The sequence below is a fragment of the Peromyscus californicus genome, unplaced genomic scaffold (genome assembly GCF_007827085.1).
Source record: "Peromyscus californicus insignis strain IS unplaced genomic scaffold, ASM782708v3 Scaffold_7__1_contigs__length_154581171, whole genome shotgun sequence".
Classification (NCBI taxonomy): domain Eukaryota; kingdom Metazoa; phylum Chordata; class Mammalia; order Rodentia; family Cricetidae; genus Peromyscus; species Peromyscus californicus.
This window is the reverse complement of record NW_026294595.1, coordinates 76,361,563-76,381,822: the sequence shown is the minus strand read 5'-3', so window position 1 is coordinate 76,381,822 and position 20,260 is coordinate 76,361,563. Positions and strand designations below refer to the sequence as shown.

At 41.7% G+C, this 20,260-nt stretch overlaps 1 protein-coding gene and 1 long non-coding RNA gene across 3 annotated transcripts in view; both read left to right on the top strand.

Moving 5' to 3' along the window:
- Iftap (intraflagellar transport associated protein) overlaps positions 1 to 16,904 on the top strand; it is a 125,649-nt gene extending 108,745 nt beyond the window's left edge. The window contains exon 9 of the mRNA XM_052724424.1: positions 16,647 to 16,904. The gene's annotated coding sequence lies outside the window, so the exon portion shown is untranslated. The remainder of the gene's footprint in view (positions 1 to 16,646) is intronic.
- Positions 16,905 to 16,948: 44 nt separating this feature from the next.
- Positions 16,949 to 20,260, top strand: part of LOC128101839 (uncharacterized) — a 46,398-nt gene continuing 43,086 nt past the window's right edge. For both annotated transcript variants that reach the window (XR_008215214.1, XR_008215213.1), the window contains exon 1: positions 16,949 to 19,250. This is a non-coding gene — a long non-coding RNA (uncharacterized LOC128101839). The remainder of the gene's footprint in view (positions 19,251 to 20,260) is intronic.

The window sequence follows — 20,260 nt, the reverse complement described above, 5'->3', positions numbered from 1 at the left end:
GCCAAAAGGAACATGAGGAAGACCTGTATGACTATAGGAAGGATAAATAGTTTGAAATGAGATTGGCCATGGCAAGGTGTTGTATTCTCAGCAGTGTGGGCAGCCATTTGGTTAAACACTTGGTGAATTTTCTGTTTTAAGAGACTAACTTGGCTTGATAGGGTTGAGATGGAGTCTGGGGAGGAGGCTGGGAGACAGAGGCAGGCATTGCAGCAATCCCAGGTGAGGTCATAGAGGAGTGACACGGGGGTTATAGTGGAGACGGAGAGAAGTGGATGGTTCAGGACTTTTTCTGGGGAAACAGCTGGTGAAGAAATAGAGCTTGGATATGAGGAGGGAAAGTATACGTGGGAAGCAGAGGCTGAGTCAGGGTTAGGTTTTGTGTATAGTAGGCTTTTCTCCTCATCTCCAAGGTTAACTTTGAGGTAAAGAAAACCATTTAAACCACTTCTCTGAAGAGTATCAGGACCTCAGTACTTGGTGCAGACATAGAGGTTGCCGAGTAAGTATCTGGAATTGGATGGACTATTGATCTGCACAATAGTCCTCCTCATTGGAGTTTACAGTCCTCTGTGGTTGGTTCTGTGATCTGTTGATATGGAATGATTCATTACTGAAAATCACAAGAGAAGTTAAAAAATGGTGGGTAAGCATTTGGAATTCTCTGTAACAATTTGAAATTGCTGTGACGTGCAAATCGTATTTTATTTTCCTGATCATTTTCTTTTTATTCAGTGTCAATCTGAGATGCTTTGCATGCTGGCTAGTTTTTATGTCAACTTGATAGAAGCTAGGGTGTGATCTGGAAAGAAGAAATCTTAATTGAGAAAATGCCTCTATAGGATTAACCTGTAGGCAAGTCTGTGGGGGAGTTCTCTTGTTTGATAACTGATGTGGGACGGCCCAGCTCACTATGGGTGGTGCTACCATGGACAGGTTGTCCTGGACAGTGTAACAAAGCAGCCAGAGCAAGTTCTGACTAGCAAGCCAGTAAGCAGCACTCCTCCGTGGCCTCTGCCTCAGTTCCTGCCTTCAGGTTCCTGCCCTGACTACTCTCAAAGATGGCATTTCACCTGAGAGTTGGAAACTGATGTAAACCCTTGCCTCCCCAGTTGCTTTTGGTCACATTGTTTTATCACAGTCATAGAAACCCTAACTTGTGAATTAAAAACAAGATAGATAAACACCTAATGTTTTGCTCTAGGTAGTTTGAGGAGCACAGTTGAGGAAAACATACCTTGCCACTGCCTTTCTGTGTGGAAAGGCTACCTGTGGTGGCATCCTATGACAGAGTGAGGAAATTTGGAGAAGAGGCATTTGTTTCCTGCTCTTTTCTTCTTTGACTTGTTCCAACACAATGGGTGACAGGGAGTCTAGGCTCTGATGTGTTTAACAACTGTGGGATTCAGGAATGTGGAAAGAAGAGCCTGAGGAGTTGGCTTAACCAGTCAAATGCCTGCTGTGCAACAGGAAGACTGAGTGTGATCTGCAGCACCCACATTAAAGTGTGTGGTGGCTGAGTGTGGTGGCAAGCCTATAATCCCAGCTCTGGGGAGGCAGAGACAGGCAGATTCCTGGTGCTCACTGGCCAACCAGGCCTAATGGGTATGCTCTAGGCTCAGTGAGAGACCCTGTGTCAAAAAGCAAGGTGGAGAACTGAGGATGGTCCCCAAGGTTCATTTCTGGCCTCTACACACAGCAGCATGCACAAGTTAAATGCATACCTGTTCACAACACTCATGTACACACACACACACACACACACACACACACACACACACACACACACACACACACACACAAACACACACACACACACACACACACACACACACACACACACACACGCATGCACAGGGGTGGGGAATTTCAGGTCTACATTGTGAGAAAGGATACTACTGATCTTTAATAGACAATGGAAACCTTGTATGTAAACATATTTCTTTCCAAGGAACATTTTATGAACTGCTTCTAATGTATGATTTGAGATTGCATTATTACTTCAAAGGGCTATGTGATTTGGTGTTTGAACCTATTTAGCACCATGATTTCATTTTACAAAGTAACTGATATCCTAAAGGAATATTTAGAGACACAAAGCCCTGTGGTCCAGATGCCCAGGCTAACATACTCACTGATGATCTTTTTCATTGCGAACTAGCTGGGCAATGGGTGGTCTTCTCCTAATGCTCATTTGCCAGTGCTGTAATGTGATAACTGTCTTCACAAACCCACATCTCTTTGAAACTGGAGCTGGCGAGTCCTTTTTAGCACTGTGATTTGACATAAGCCAAAATCTTGTTTAGTGGAAAATTTGGGCTGGAAACACAATTGCATGCTGTAGCATCTTGCCTCAGTTTGAACATCTGCCATGTTGGTGTGCAGTATTTGCCAAGAAAGCTTCATGTGGTGCTTTTTATGAGGAAACCAAGAAATAGGCATTGCCAATCTCCAGTTCCTCCTTGATCCATGTTCAATAAGACTTCGTGGGAATTTATTTAGTTGAAGGTTACTGAGGCTGTATGAAAGAATGTGTTTGCAGGTCAAGGAAGGTTAGGTGGATTTTGCTGCATATTAATGATATGTGATTGGATATGTAATATACTCTCTACAAACTTCATTACTCACAGCAGAGTGGAAGATTACTTCATAGTGTTGTGAGAGTTACAGGATGAGAGATATAAACTCTCTTAGCATGATGTATGATATAAAACAAATAATAGTGGACTGCTGTAGGCAGATGATCTCTATAATGGTGGGTATCAGGTAACAAATGCAGGGGTCCAATGAGAAGGGAGACTACCTGTCTAAGTCTACTATAAGAATTACCTCTTATTCTGGTAAATAGAGGCATAGAGTTAGACAGGTACTGAATAGAGGGCACTCTCCCCTCTGATGAGAGCTGCTGGCTCACCAATGCCCTAAGCTTGATGGGTTGTCTTAGTTGGGGTTTCTATTGCTGTGAAGACACATCATGACTATGGCAACTTATAAAGGAAAACATTTAACTGGGGCTGGTTTAGAGTTCAAAGATTCAGTTCATTGTCATTGTGTTAGGAAGCACAGTGGCATGCAGGCAGACATGGTACCGGAGAAGGAGCCAAGAGTTCTACATCTGGATCAGCAGGCAGCAGCAAGAGAGATTGACACTGGGCCTGGCTTGAGCTGAAATCTCAAAGCCTGCCCAGTGACACATTTCCTCCAGCAAGACCACACCTACTCCAACCATCCCTCCTAATAGTGCCACTCCTTATGAGCCTACGGGGGCCATTTTCATTCAAACCACTGCAATGGGCTTCATTCTGTATAAGGAATTGGAAGTGGTGACATATCCACTCAGGCAATGATTGTGAAGCCTAAGCCACAAGGAAAGGGGGTCTCTTTGGCTTTAATAGGCTGTGGAGAGATGAACTATGGAGGGAAGAAGGCCGTTGACTCAACATGACTCAATAGCTGGTGTTGGTTTAAACGTTGGGAGTCTGACACTGGTTTGTTTTAGGCACATTTAAACACAAATCAATTTGGTGAAAACTATTCAGGTGATAACTAACTCAATCCTGCATACACAGCAAAACATACATAAATCTTGAGGAACAAAGTAAGCTAAATACAGATCAGACATGACTATATTGAAACCGAAAAGTCCATAAAAATAGGTTCTATAGATTGAGAAAAACAAGCTTATGGTATAGATCTAGGGGATGGTCCATTGCCAGAAAAATCTCTGGCCACACAAATAGAGCAAAAATCACTAGGCTAGAAAACACATCTGCCCCAGCCTTCTGGGTGGATAGCAGACATTGCATTCTTTTTCTTGAAGGAACAACTCTGTGTGCTTAATGTTTCAGGTTCCCCTAATGCTTATCTGTGGCTCCTATTATAAGGCAGTAGGTCTCTGTCCTGAGAGTTCATTCATGGAAAAGGAGATTTATGTCATCATGAAAGTGAGCTGCAGCAAAGAACATGGAAAACAGAAGCAGAGATGTAAGTTAGCAATTGAGATAGTTAGAGGCCAGGTCACTTATTGCACAGAAGTCCTGTTGCTGGAAGAGGACTGGAAAAGAGGAGACATAGATGGTCAGGATTTGGATCTGCTCTCTGGTTCTCAGTGTCTTATCTGCAAGCCTCAGAAGGCTCCATTCAAGGACTTAGGTCATGGCTTGCAGCCAGATTCTCCCTTGCTGCATCAGTTTTCTAAGATGTGAATTGGGCTGACTCCTACCTTGCTGGACTGTTATGGGCAATAAATGTCCTGATATGTGCTAAATGATAAAAATGTTACTTGCTATTTTGTTTATTAATGCCTCTTCTGGTCTCTAAAGGACACAGAGTCAGTTGAGGATAGGTAGCTCTGGGAGATGCCATGGGGCAGTGTCCTCACAGCTCCAGTAAATAAAATGGTGAGGTAGAGTTGCATTGCCAAATGGAAATTCCTTAGAGCAGTGGGTTCTTAACCTCCCCTAATGGCTGTGACCCTTTAATACAGTTCCTCATGCTGTAGTGACCCCCAACTATAAGATTATTTTCATTGCTACTTCATAACTGTAATTTTGCTATTTTATGAATTGTAATATAAATATCTGATATGCAGGATATCTGATATGCAACCCCTATGAGGTCAAATGAGAACCACTGCCTTAGATTGTTAAGGCCCTGAGATAGACCACAAGCTTCTGTAGTCAATATTGAAAATCCTCTTTTTGGAATTTCAAAATACACATTAAAACATTAAAGTTTCTGAGAAGTCCTGTGGTGAAAATCTTTATGATTAAACCAGCTTAAAACACTTTCCAAATTCCCTTCCCTTTCCATTCTCTTCTCTCTTCCACTTTCTCCTCTCTTTCTCCAATCCTATGTCCTCCACATCTTCTCCCATTTCCACTCTTTCTTTTTCTTTCAACAGTGGGGTGTTAATATAATACAGATTCTGACCCAGCAGTTCTCAGGTAGGCCATGAGATTGTTCTAACTAGCTTTTCAATGATGTAGGTTACAAAATCCAACTCTTAGATCTTACCCTTGGCCAGCAGAATCACAATATGCACTGTGGCAAGCCTTCCCAGGTGGGTCCTATGCACACAGATGTGAGAAGCGCTGGTTTGTTTACCAAGGCTTCTCAACATCAGCTGTAAGGATGTTTGGAACCTGGGATTCAGGGGGCTTTCCTGTGCAATGTGGGACATTGATAATCCTCTTTGATTTCTACCACCAGGTGCTTGTAGAACCCCTTTCCTACTGTGACAACCAGAATTCTCCAGAAATTGATGTGTGTTCTTGGGGGACAAAACTGACTTGGATTGAGACTCATTGGTCTCAACTCCTCTTTCTGGTCCTGGGGTCATTTGAATATTTTTTTAACTAAAATGGTCAAATGAACTCTGACTACTGTGGTTTCCTAAGTTACTGAGAAAATGACCTACTGCTGAACTTACAGTCCAGTCTAAACCTGGATTTTAGTTTTCTTGTGTTTGGAAATAAAGGTAATAGTAAGTCTTACTCATATAGGACCCTGTTTTAGGGGAATCACATATTGAATCTTTATAACACCATATAAGGTTAGTATTATCTCCATTTTGAAGATCAAGTCATACATTCTGAAGATTATAGAGCCAGTATTAGAACCTGGCAGGGAAAAGGGTGTCTGTCCTCAGAGTCAGCCTGGGAGCTGATAAGTTACAGTACCTGGGAGCCAATAAGAAGCCTGTATAGCCCAATTCTGGCATTTTCTCCAGAGTTATGAATGTATTTTGTGAATAGTAAAATGAAGGAACTGTCATTTTCCAACTGTTATCCTTATGGTTAGATTATGAACTTTTTGGTAACTTTTCTCATCGCTGTGACTAAAACACCTGACAGAAACAAGTGAAGAAAGTTCAGTTTTAGAGTACAGTTCCAGAGATTTCAGTCCACCACAGTGGGGGAAGGCATGGTCACTGGCATGGGTACAAGAGCATGAGATGGCAGCTTCTCACACACTGGAGTAGAAACCAAAGAGCTAGAAGAATTGGAGGTGGATAGAAATTTCTCTTTTCCTCCAGGTAGGTCCATGTCCTAAAGTTTTCACTCTTCCCAAACAGTACCACCAGCTGGGAAGTACATCTTCAAACTCTCAGAAACCCAATGGAACCAATTGACTTCTGCCATTCCATTACTCCCCTTCTCCAAAGTGCTTGGCTTCTATCAAATCAAATCTCTTGAGTTTCCAAATAAAACGAAGTACACAGAAACAATATATACCTACTTGTGATAGTTGATGAATGAAAAAGCCACTTAAAGACTGAGGGTTTAAATAACCAGCATCATTGCTACTGACCTATTTAGTCCAACATGAATAATGATCATTTACTTTCAACTTACCTTGTACAGAAAGACATTACTTACAACAGTGGTGAGGAATGGATTGCAGGAAACATAAAAAATAGGATGAACAAGGAAACGTCTCTTTGCAACAAATGGAGATCCCTACAAAAGCCCACATCCAATCAAAATGCAGAGTTGTAGAACCCAGTACCAACTGATACATCTCCAAAACACTTCTGATCCTAAGGCTCAGGCAACATTGCTGAAGAGGGGGTGAAAAGATTGTAAAAGCCAGAGGACCAGGCTGGTTGCTGTGAGATTGTATCTCCTAGCAAGGTCAGGAACTAGACCCAAAAAGTCTCACCAACATGACAGCCTAACCATAAACTGGACAATGTTGACATCAGTGGACATGCTAACGTGGATGAAGAAAAGCCCACAATGCCTCAGTCCTATACAAAGAATTATAGGCAGCTGATGAAAGCTGGGAGGGGAGAGGTAGTTATTCCCAGGGAAGAGCACACCGATTGGTTATTCAGGACCTAATAATCAGTCCTGAAAACATACACAAGTAACATTATATGGACTGAGCAGGTTATATTTAGGAATATATACGTATACACATACATGCATGCAAGAACAATTAGTGAAAAAAAGAAGTCATGAATTTGAAGGAGAGTGAGGGGAATATATGGGAAGGTTTGGAGGGAAGGGAAGAAATGTAATTAAATTATAATACTGAAATAAAAAGTGCTTTAAGAATAAAGTGAAATAAAAGGCATGAAAGCAAAGTCCTTACCTTAGACCCAAACATCCAGGGACATGATTTCTTTGAAATATTTCCTGGAATTATTTCCAGAATTACAGCTGTTAAAAATAAGAGCTAGTAGAAGTTAACATTTACTATGGCTGTTATAAATTCTTTCAACAGATCTATTCATTTAGTTCATCCAACTCTACAGGGAAAGCTCTGCTCCTATCTGACAGAGAAGGAAGAATGCATAACTTGCTTGGATTCATGAAACCGGAAAGCGCCAGAGCTGGGGTGCCAACCCAAGTGCCCTGGTCCCCATGTCTCCTTTTACTGGTGTTCGGTTGGGATTGTATAAATTCAGTGTAGTAATGTTAGTGGTCTTGTGCTGACCATGGCTTAGTTAAACATTTTACACTGATTTTTTTTTATAGAGAAAAGAGTATTAATAAGCATCAATTTATTGAGGGTCTGATGCTGAGATTTCTTTTATTGTTTTATTAAAAAATGAAACTTGAGAGTAAATATTGGGAATAAACCTGAGAGATCCACAGAGCGAGGCAGAGACAATCACCCTCCTCTCTCCACTTCCTTGATCAAAAAGGCTGCAATACTCCTTGGCTCCTCCTCGTCCTCTTCCATGTTCCCTTATCTCTTCCTCTGGGTTGGCCAGGGAATTCTATGGTCCACTCTGGCCAGCTGAATATGGACTTCACCCTTTGAACTGAGGTCAGACTCTATTGGTGGTCTCAGAGCAATCAACACAAGCAAATTTCTCCCAACAGTTGTTTGATTGGTAAGATATTTTATAGTATGGAAACTGCAGTGGCCCTAGAGACTTTTCAACCATGTAATTATTGAGTAAAGGTGCGTGGCCACTGCTCATGGAACCCTAAGTTGCTTTCACTGTTTCCATGTAAGAACGGGAGTTCCTGCGGTGATTTGAGAAAAAACTTAGGGGGTCATGGGGGCCCTAGAGTAGAGATCTGGGGCCACAGGAATCTTTTCAGTATTTCTATTTACAACACAGTTTGTTGTCTGTATGAGGCTCTCTGCCTCTCAGCAGAGGGCACCAATCCTCTTTAAGAAGGTGATTACTGCAAGCAAGCATTTCTTTTCTATAAGGCAAAACTGGAGGTGAACAAACATGGACAGCTGCCTTTCTTCCTACTACTCTCCCATGTTCAGAACAGTAAATAATCTTGTCTCCCCTGAACTGTTAAAATACATAGTTCTAAGCCTTATAGAAAGAAAGACTGTGTCACCATACCCCCCCCCCCACCCACCCATCCCCTGCCCCAACATAATTTCAAATCTTCAGGAGTTCTGGTCAAGGGTTTTGGGAAATCTGAATACAGCTGCTGGCCTCCTCACAGCTAGTTTCCTACCTGAGCATCCCAGAGCCCCAGAGCCTGGGAGCTCTTACAGTGGAAAGCATGATCTCCTTTAAGGACATATTCTGAAATGCTGCTGAGTTGAGATATTTTGGAAAACTCAGTCTTTTAGAATCCTCATTTAAACCTGAGAAAAAAGATAGGAAAATCAATTAACTTCACTCATGAAAAAATTCTTCATATGGTTAATCTTCCTTTACATAATTTCTTGATTATGTTTGTAAGTAAATTGCCTTGATTATACCTTGGATGGAAAGGAATGTCTTAATTAATTTGAAACATGCCGTAGTGATGTTGATTTGAACCATGGAATGATAAATTGAGTTGAAAGCAATAAGTTTCCTTGATATGAATGAGCTGCAGTTGGGATTTTTATTTTAGTTTTGGCTGAGTTGTGGACTCAGAGCTTGGCATTTTAAAAGAGACAAATGGATGAATCTATGTCTTATCAGGCTAGGCTTTGTTGGCTTTTGGTGGCCTGATAATTTGTGAAATTATTTCTCTTTGATTTCCTCCCCTTTCTTCATTTCTTCCAACTGAAAAACTGGCATAACAGCACACTAAGATGTCTGCTGCACTGGAGGCAGAAAACTAGGTAGAGCCATCCTACAAGAACACCAAGTAGCTACGTTTTATTGAAGAATTAGCTTGTTTATTTTTAGCTCAGTTTTCAGCTTTTTAGAAAAGTTTCCTTCAAGAAACTTCAGGTAGACGAAGTATCCAGACCAACTTCACATTTTCACTTAATGGTTGAACCAGGTTTGGAAGGCAGATCTGTTTGATTCAAAGATCAATGTTCCTAGTTGTTTGTGCCTGGTGCTTTCTCCTTCCACAGTGGGGAGGAATTTGGAGGGTTCTGTGCTGTTAGTGGCAACCTCAGTAGTAAGGTTTAGTCCAGAAGTGCCCTACCTTGGGAGTATAACTCAGTGGTAGAGCATTTGAATGCAGAAGTGTCCTATCTGCGAGATCTAAACCCCTGTTTTCATATATATGTATGTGTGTTGTGTGCACATGTATGTGTGTTGCTGTGTGTACGCATGCACACTAGGGGAGGCTCATGGTGAATGTGGGGCATCTTCCTGAATTGCCGGCTGGATGTCTCAATCAAACTTAGAGTTACTGATGTGGCTTGTCTCCTTAGCCAGTTTGTTCTGAAGATCCCTTTTCTCTGACTAATGAGACTGAATTTACAGGCAGGCTGCCTTGTCTACTCAGCATTTACATGGGATCTTGGGATTTGAACTCCAGTCTTCACACTTGTGTGGCAAGTGCTTTAACTACCAAGCAATTTTCTCAGCTCACCTGAGAATTTTAACATAAGAGTTTAGGTTCCTGTAGCCTCTTTTTTTCTTTTATTCCTGAGTTTTCTCAACATGACCTTGTTTAAATTCAGAACTGATGGAAAACAATACAATAAAAATAACTATTGATCTTTGCCATTGGTATTCTGCAAAAGGTTCACACTTCTTGGTGCATGTGTGAGAGAAACAGTTGGAAGTCAAGATGGTGGGTCATAAAGATCTCCGTTATGATAAACTGGCAGATCAGAAGAGGGTGGTGGTGGGCAAGAGTGGTTCACATAAGCTATGGGTGATCTCAGACTGCCGTGCACCTTTTCCCAGGTGGAGGCGTGTGACCAAATGATCGCATATCTGATCTTTACCTCCCGGGATGGTATTTCCCAGTTCTGCGAATCTCAATACAAAGGCCATTCTTTCCTCAGCCTATTGCCGCTGATTCATCTGCTCATGGTGCATGCAGTTCCATATCATACAGGGGCAGGCGAGAGCAGGCATGTGTTTCCAGGTCCCTGGGCTGATCGGCAAATTCATCCTGATGAGAATAAGCATTTCACCTGCTCATTGTGAGTGACAAGGTGACTTGAAGTTCTGCAGGGATTTGGTCATGCGGTCTCGGCCCAGAGCTCAGCTTTCTGATGAGATGATTGCTTTGGCATTCTTCAAATCTGTGTAGAAGTATAAGAAGTACTTTCTGGGAGTCAGAACAGTGTATTTCTAGGACTTAAAACATATTGTATAATCGGGAAAATCTAGTTTTAGTTTGGTGTGGTAGCACACATCTCTAATCCCAGCACTTGGGAGGTCTACGTCAGCTGGATATATATCATGAAGCCCTGTCACAAACAACTCACCACCCATTAGTCATAACTTTGTGTATTTTATGGATATACAGGAAATAAAGTCTAATGACTGGTTTTTTTTGAAAAGAGCCTCAAGACAGCTCAGGTCCAAACAGAGACAAGCACAAGACTCCTCTTGAGTTCACTGGTCTAGCTGGTCTTCCCCACGATGACTGCTAAGCTACACTCGAAGTGTAGAGTAGAAAGTCACTAACAGCCTAGCTTGCCCGAAGACCTGCAGACATGACAAGGTCATATATATGCCTCATCAACTTGAAAATAAATAGATGCAATACATAGAGGTGAACCCCCACACAACATTTGTTGATAAAAAGACAGAAGAAGCCACAAAGGGGAAGACTTAGATGGCATGTAAGATTGTGCCCTCCTCTTACATGGCAAATGAGGAAAAGGAGGAAGGAGCTGGCATTGTAGATTAAACACTGTTCTCTGTGCTTTCTCAGGGTGCCTGCCATTGTAGGATGATGCCCACATTTGTAAGGTCACAAATGGTCTCCTCTGAATATCCAGTGCTCAGTGTTTTTCACAGTTGGAAAGACAACCCATGATGTGTTTTTAAACTAATGTCATCAAAGAAAATTACCTTCATTTGTATTCTTACTACTTAAAAATCACTGGTGAAGTCCTGAGCCTGGTTGGTTTTCTTTCTATTTCCCTTTTTTTTTTTAAATGTAAGAGCCATAGTTTCAAATGAAATATCTCTCTAAGGAAAGCCTTATGATAACCAGAGGGCCTGGAGACAGGTGTATGATAATTAATCGTGTTAAAGATTATCCAGAATTCTTCAGAATTATCTCCTCCATCCAGGTGCTTGATTCCTATTGGGTTTTATTTTAATCTGAGACAACTAAATAGCATTCAGATGGATTTAATTCTCATTTTAATTCCACAGCACATTAAAATCCTTTAAAATCACACAGAGAGCCAGGCGTGGTGGTGCATGCCTTTAATCCAGCACTCAGGAAGCAGAGGCAGACGATCTCTGTGAGTTCCAGGCCAGCTTGGTCTACAAAGCAAGTTCTAGGACAGCCAGGGCTACACAGAAAAAACTCTGTCTCTAAAACCAAAAATCAAAACAAAACAAAACAAAATCACACATAGAGTAAGTATTCAAACACAGAGTGTTTGGATTACACACACACAGACACATACAGACACAGACACACATACACACAGTACAAAGGAACACTATTCCTGCCAACCCAATATGCCCATTTAATAAAAGTCAAAGAAAATAAGATAGTTTTATTATTGAATGAGCATTAATCAGAATGTGATATGGCAAAGACAGAAAACAACAAAACAAAACAAAATGAAAAAACCCTTTTCTAAAGCCAAGCAGACACAACACATGACATATGTGTGTTCAGGAGAAACGGTAACTAGTTGTCACATAAGAGGACTTAACAGTACCATGTGCTGTACGCAGTTCATCCCAAGTTTGCTTGGGAATCGGGTGACCGTCTGTGCTGATAATTGCCTTGATCTGGAGGAGAGACGTGGCTCTCACGTCTTTATGGCAGATGGTAGGTTTGCAGTGTGACTCCAGGTGTGCAGTGAAGTTAGGCTCCCATCCTCCCAGCAAAGTGGGACATGGTGCCTTGTCTGTTCCTTGATGACTGCATTACAAAGAGACAGCTTCCTGGTCCTGAGGAAACATCTTGTTTGTAAAATTGGCAAAGAGGCTTACTTCTCTCTTAAAAGGGCTTACAGACATTTCAAAGAGGCAAAGAAGTATGCACAATTATTAGTTCTGTAAGGAATATGCTCAAAGAAAAAGGAGGATGGTCCCTCTCTCTCCCTTTATATCTTGTCTCAGGATGTCCAAGAACCTCTACACCAGTGGTTCTCAACCTATGTGTCATGACACCTTTGGGTCTCATATCAGATATCTTGTGTATAAGATATTTACATGAAGAGTCAAGACAACAGCAAAATTACAGTTATGAAGTAGCAACGAAAATAATTTTATGGTTGGGGGGGTCACCACAATGTGAGGAACTGTATTAAAGGGTCGAAACATTAGGGAGGTTGAGAGCCACTGCTCTACACCAACAGTATCGGCATCACCTGAGAAGATTAGAGAGACAAATTCTCAGGTTCTAGCCCAGACCCTCTAAATCAGACATACTGAAAAAGCTCTGGAGAAGACTGAAAATATTTGTTTTACTTGAATTAAAATATCCCTACAGTTTTGTATATGGTAGATAGTCACAGGCTCAGCTAGCATTTGTTACCCTCAATTAGATCACCAGAAATATATATATATATATATATATATATATATATATATATATATATATATATATAAAGAAGATATTAGGTAAGCTCAGTTTAGCCAATTAGTATACTATAAGGACATATAATAGAGAACAAAAGTAAAAGCATTATGCACATACATGTATGCATATATAATGCACATAAAATGCACACATACACATATACACACAGATACTATACAATACATATTTATTCATGTGTGCATATATACATATATACATGCACATCTGTACATATTTATGGATATATATGTACATAAACATATATTCATATATACAATACATAGGCAGCATTTGTCTTCATTTGTCTGTAGAGTGTATTTTATAATTTAATATATGAGGAAGAGTTGGCTAATTTTTTGCTAAATCATGAGACACTCAAATTAAGTAAAGCTATAAAAGACTAACTCAAGAAAAATAAGATGATTGCTTTGTTTTCTCATCTGGACTGTTAATTAATCTGCTGTCCACTAGGGAACATCCTTGTCTTTCATCAGTACTTCTCACTTTTGGATGCAATTGGAAATTCCTGAGTAAATATATTAAGAGCAAAATCATAGCAGAGACGGAAAGCAGCAGGTGAGGAGAAGCTGTGAGTTCACTCGCTGAGCCCATACATCCTAAGGCAGTGGTCTCCTTCTCACAGGGAGAAATCCTTCTAAGGATGTCTCAGAGGAGGCCCTAGGTCAGGCCCTGGGCACTAGGGATGGGACAAGTTATTTGGAGCCTTTTGGATTTCTCACTGAAGTCTTCCCTTGGGGAAGAAGTTTTAGAGTACTGATTTGATCTGTTCCTGAACTACCCCTAAGAAGTTGGCTCTCCAGGGCTGCTGAGATGAATGCCATTTGTAACACAGTAGAATCTTCCCTGGAAGCTTGCCTGAAGTGTGGCTGGTTAAGCTTGATTTCTCTAGAATTCTAATTGTTGCCATAGTGGACACTTTCTAAAGTGCCCTGGGTCCACGAGTCCTCTGCTGTCACACCATCACAAGGTTCTGGATGTTGTGACTTGAGTCTTGCCAAGAAGAACTAGACTAGAGCAGCAAGTGTGAGTTGCTGGAAGTGTGATTCTTGGCAATGGGGAGAAGAAACATGGGCTTATGGGTGAGCCTGAAGGGTCCTGGGGATGGAAGGAGACTCAGAAACAAAGACCTCGACAAAGACAATGTTAACACTGGTAGGGGCAGCTTCTAAAACAGAAGGTTGAATTCTACAGACCCGTACTCCTTGGGAAAACCCACCTTTCCCTTTCAAGCAATTTGAGAAACAAGGTGACTGAAGTCTGTGGACAGTACAAAGAATCACTGAGGCAGTGTGTCGAGGGTCTCCTTTTCTTTGAAAAGTTTGCCCAGAGATATCAAGAAGGACTTCATAGAAGACAAACACTTCAGGCTAGAGTATAAGAGAGCTGTGCAGTCCAGAGAAGGCCACAGCCCTTTAGACCAGCCTGCAGAAGGAGCAGCAGTGGACCCACTTGATTCCAGACGTGGAATGCCACTGACTCAGGCCTGCCCTTTTGGTTCATATCTTCAAGTCTATACTTACCTAAACCCCTAAATCGAGTAGAAATTTAAGTGATTGTTTAGAAGAGAGAGAGAGAGGCATAGATATTTTGATTTCTATATGTTATTTTATTCTCTGTTAGGTTTACTAAATGTTGATGCTAATTTTGAAAAGGAAGGAGAACACGCAATCCAGAAAAATGCTGGCAACATTTAGAACTATGCCCATCAAATCTCTGGATGTCAGTTTATTTTTAAAAATTATCATCTGCCACTCTCAAGGGGTCTTACTGAAATGAAAGCAAACCTGTGAAAACCATTGGAAGACTTTTTCCCCCCCAGCAGAATCTGTTTTACATATAGAAGACTGCACTCGAACAAGACATTTTGCATAATATTTAATTAGTGGATGTTTGCTTGGTAAAGCCTGATGTGACCCGTGAAGTAATCAAAAATAATTATGGGCACAAATTGCATATGCAAAATTGGGACCCAGTAGGCATCCACATCCACTCTGCTTATACCCCAGGGGATTGCTGGTTCCTGACAATAGGGCTGTCTGCAGCCTCCACTGTGTGGCAGTTGCTGCCTCTCTCTTTGCTTCGGTGCCTTCCTTCCAAACAGCAGAGAGATTTTTAAAAAAATAAATAACTTCACAATAGCAGAGGAGGAAGGGAAATCAGAGCTGGCAGAGGGCCTTCTGAGCTTCTAGCTAAAGCATTTCATTGTCTTCACTCATTTGTGCAAATCAGATCTTGCTCCTTGTCTGAGAGACAGCAGGGTCTTTCTTCCACTAGACTGAAGGTTCCTTGAGACTACCAGCCTTGTCTTATCTGAAGGTGTTTTGGACCTTGGGGATGCAGTGTGCTTTAAGGATCTGGAGAATATAGCTGAAGAGCTGTGATTGTATCATAGGGTGACACTCTTGAAAAATAATTTTGCTTTGCATTTACCTACATGAAGTCCTGTCTTATTGTTTACTTGAGGCGTCTTCCTACCAATTAGGAGGTTAATAAGAAGGATGCAAAGAGAAAGTTACTATTCCAATTTGCATATTTAAAGTAAGATGTTTTCCCTTTCAGATCAGTGTTAAGTTAAAAGGATATTTATCAAGAAAGGAAAAAGTTCCTCCAAACTCTTTCCTTTCCCGACTTCTCTTAACAGTGTCAGGAGGCTGACAAAGCATGCTAGGTTTCCCCCCATGCTTGATGGGTGGGGCATAAGACTTGTGACCAGGAGAGGACCATTTATAGAGGTAGCAGATAGTCAGTCTGCTCCTGCTGTTGGGGGTCATGGGGGGCTATCCTCAGAAGACAGGGGGTAGGGAGGTGAAGAAGGGCTGGTTTTCATCTTCATTTTCCCATCATGCCCGCTGTAAATGGGAAGTGTGTATGCACATGTGTGGAGCATGGGGTGCATATGTAGGGTTCTGCTATGGATTTAGTTCACAGGTTGGCCTTGTAACATGGATAGGCCTAAGGAAGCCTCTGGTTAGCCTTCCCAAATCTCCCTTAATTCTCAAGTGGTCAAAAAGGTTCAAAGAGATCTTCAAGTCTCTAGGGCCAAGCAGCTATTAAGCTTTGCAAAGCCCGACTAGGGAGGTTGGTAGACAAAGCTTGCTTCAGTGGACAAAGCATGTCATGTTGCAGAGGACAACAGGGCAGGGATTCCTGCTTGGGTCTCAGTTCTGCCATCAGGAATCCATGATGGCTAGGCTGACAGACCCGCTGGATGCCAGCTACAGACTTGACCAGCAGCAGAGTGCCTATAGAACATGGTCATACCCCTGTGGTCTTCAGGAGATAGCCCAGTCACAGCAGCAGATCTCAGGCTACATTTTTTTTTTTTTTTTTTGGTTTTTCGAGACAGGGTTTCTCTGTGTAGCTTTGCGCCTTTCCTGGATCTCGCTCTGTAGAGCAGGCTGGCCTCGAACTCACAGAGATCCGCCTGACTCTGCCTCCCGAGTGCTGGGATTAAAGGCGTGCGCCACCACCGCCCGGCTCAGGCTACATTTTAAGGACACCAGTGGCTTTCTCCCACCTGCCTCCCCAAGTCACATGATCCACAGTCACCCCCTTGCTCCCTTCCTTGTCCTGTGGTGTAATTTTTAGGAGAAGCATGGGGAAGCATCAGACTTCAGACAGTTTGACACATGGAGAGTTTATGACATAGTCCAAGAAGAGATGTGATACCAAAAAGACCCAGTAACTGGGTTAAACAAACATTTCTTTTTTTAAAAATTTCTTCTTTCTTTCAATTAGATGAAAGAAAGCCTGCGAGAAAATCCAGATCAATTACAGAAGAATAAAAAGGCTATTTGTTTTTTTACGTCTGAGGACAGTGTAAGTGAATATTGATCCTGCTTCGGTATGTGACTTTTGTTTCCTAAACTTCTTTAGGAATGAATATTTCCTAAGCTTCTTAGGAAGCTTCTAAATTAGATCTGCCTTTACAGAGGCTTGCCCTATCACATTGGAGGGGAAATGGGAAAGGAACTCCTTTCTGGATGACCACAAAGAGCTGACAAGGGTGGGTGGGGGGGGGGTGGGGGAATGAGAGAGCACTTGTGGGTTGGATCAGAGCTTCTAGTGAGCAGATTTGCACAAATACTATATCTCTTAGAAGATCTCTGCCTCCCAGTGGTCAACCTAAATGTTTCAAGGTGTCCCCAGAGCTGAGGATAAAAGCCATCCTGAATTTAACTTTGCAGCTGAGAAACACCAAAGCTGTCCTCAACAACTATGGAAATGAAACAAAGTCTTTACCCCTAGCAAATAGTGAGCTTTCCAAGATACTATGTGTATGTTTATTCAGCTTTAAATAATACTTAAAAATTTAACTGACTTTTGTTGCATTTGTTCTTTGACAGTTTCATCCGTGTATAAAGTACATCCTGATTACTGTAACTCCCGCCCACTCTAATCTCCTTCCCAACCCTATTAACAACCCCCCATAATTCCTTCCTAGTATTCATGTTTCCTGTGTTTCTTTGTTTTGTTTTTTGGACTCACTGAATTTAACCAGGGTCATCTGCCTGACCATGGGTTTGGAACTGTCCACTGGAGCCTGATGGGTGTCTCAGTGGGCACTCAACTAAAGACAATGACTGCCTGTCCCTCAGAGCCCATTAGCGTCCAGTATTTCAGCAGGGAGGAATACAGAATGTGGGCCACTCCACAACCCAGGATTGAAAGCAGATGTTTTGAGAATTAGACATAGCATAGACCTGGCTAAACCTTTCCATGTAGAAACACCACCACCAATATGAAAATGACTAGGAAAATAGAACAATCAGGCTTTTCTTAGGTGGACATTAAGTCTAGACCTTGGGGTTTAGTACACACTGGCTACAAGGGGAAGTTATGTGAGAGGAGCCATCAAGTGACTCTTGTGCTTAGAATCATGTGTCTGGAGGACATGGGTATGGGCCATCTGTTTCCCTGTGCCAGGAATGTACATATCTTATTATTTAATCTCCCTGAATATATTTGTGAAGCAGAGAATTTCAGATTGATTTTATAACTGAGTATCTAAAAATTAAGGTGATTTTCCCAGACTGCAGTAAATGGGGAGGGTGACAAATTCAAAACTAGATCTGACACATGATCACATGACTCCCACTCTGTTTCCTATGCTTTCACTGCTGACACTTAGGAGGGGAGAGGAAAAATCTAAAAAAAAAAAAAAATCCCACAAAGATCCTCCTATGCAGAACAGATCTCTCTTGTATTTTCCTCTTTTTTTTCTTTTTCTAGAAACAAAGTATTTGTCCTCTCCTCTGGACTGAACAAAATGGTTGCTAGGGATATGGGTACTTTATTTTCGTTTTCTCCATACCCAGAATTGAACGTACAGCCTTGAGCATGCTAGGCAAGCATTCTATCACTGAGCTACACCATCAAACCTCTTTTTATAAGGCAGGGTGTCACTAAGCTGCCTGGGCAAGCCTTGAACTTATGATCCTCCTGTTGTAGCTACCTGAGTAGCTTAACAATTTATTGCTCTTATCCAAAACACACAACAGAATGTTTGACAGACATGCTTAAGCCTTTCACTGGTTGATTGAGTAACCATAGGCAACTGGAACCCAGAAAGCATACTGATGAAGACATGTAGAATGTTTCTTGAAGATATATATGTTTACTGATGTAACATTGACTCACTTGGAAAACTCACTGTTTTTTTTAAATAATGTTATAAATGACTTATGAGATTATTTGATATTCACATTAATTATGCTATAGTGTTGTATACACAATAAAAAAGTAGGAAATGTGAAAGAACATTTCTCTTGCTAGAGTGATCATTGCTAGAATTTTCTGAATTGCACAATCTTCCCTTTTTTTTCCTTCCTTCCCCTCCCTGACTCAGCATTCATCCCCTCCTCTAAAAGGGTAAGCTCTCTCATGGGGGGACAGCTAAACCTGGTACACTCAGTTGAGGCAGGACCAAGCCCCTCCCTGCTGCATCAAGAGTGAGCAAAGTGTCCGATCACAGGTAATGGGATCCAGAAAGCCCGCTCATGCACCGGGGATAGATCCTGATCACACTGCCAGGGGCCCATCAAACAGACCCAGCTACACATCACTCTGCCATATGCTGAGGGTCTAGTTCAGTCCCACGCAGGTTCTACAGCTGTCAGTCTAATGTTCATGAGTTCCTGTGGGCTTGGTTCAGCTGTCTCTGTAGATTTCCCTGTTATGATCTTGACCTCTCTTGCTCATATAATCCATTTTCCCTCTCTTTGACTGGAATCCTGGAGCTTGGCCTGGTACATGGTTATGGATTTCTGCATCTGCTTCCATCAGTTACTGGATGAAGGCTCTATGATGACAGTTAGGGTATTCGCCAATCTGCTTATCAGGGTAGGTCACTTCAGGCACCCTCACCACTATTCCTAGTAGTCTAATATGGGGTCATCCTTGTGGATTCCTGGGCATTTCCCTAGAACCAGGTTTCTCCCTTACCCCATAATATCTCCCTCTATCAAGATATCTGTTTCATTGCTCTCCCGCTCTGTCCTTCCCCTAGCTCGACTGTCCCATTCCCTCGATGTTCTCATCCTGCATCTTCTCCCCTCTAATGCCCCTTACATCCCCAGTTTACTCACGGACATCTCCTCTGTTTCCCCTTCCCAACGTGATCTGTACATCTCTCTTAGGATCCTCCTTGTTACCTAGCTTCTCTGGAGCTGTGAGTTATAGTCTGATTATCCTTTGCTTTACATCTAGTATCCACTTATGAGTGAGTACATAACATGTTTATCCTTCTGAGTCTGAGTTACCTCACTCAGGATGATATTTTCTAGTTCCATCTATTTGCCTACAAATTTCATGATGTCATTTTTTTATAGCCGCGTAATACTCCATGGTGTATGTATACCACATTTATCTATTCTTCAGTTGAGGGGCATCTAGGTTGTTTCCAGGTTCTGGCTATTACAAATAATGTTACTAAGAACGTAGTTGAACAAGTGTCCTTGTGGCATGATTGAGCATCCCTTGGGTATATGCCCAAGAGTGGTATCATTAGGTCTTAGGTAGATTGATTCCCAATTTTCTGAGAAACCACCATACTGATTTCCAAAGTGACTGTACAAGTTTGCACTCCCACCAACAGTGGAGGAGTGTTCCCCTTATTCCACATCTTCTCCAACATAAGCTATCATCCGTGTTTTTGATCTTAGCCGTTCTAACAGGTGTAAGATGGTATCTCAGAGTTGTTTTGATTTGCATTTCCCCCGATGACTAAGGATGTTGAGCAATTCCTTAAATGTCTTTTGGCCATTTGAGATTCTTCTGTTGAGAATTCTGTTTAGATCTGTAGCTCATTTTTTAAATTGGACTGTTTGGTGTTTTGCTGTCTAGTTTCTTGA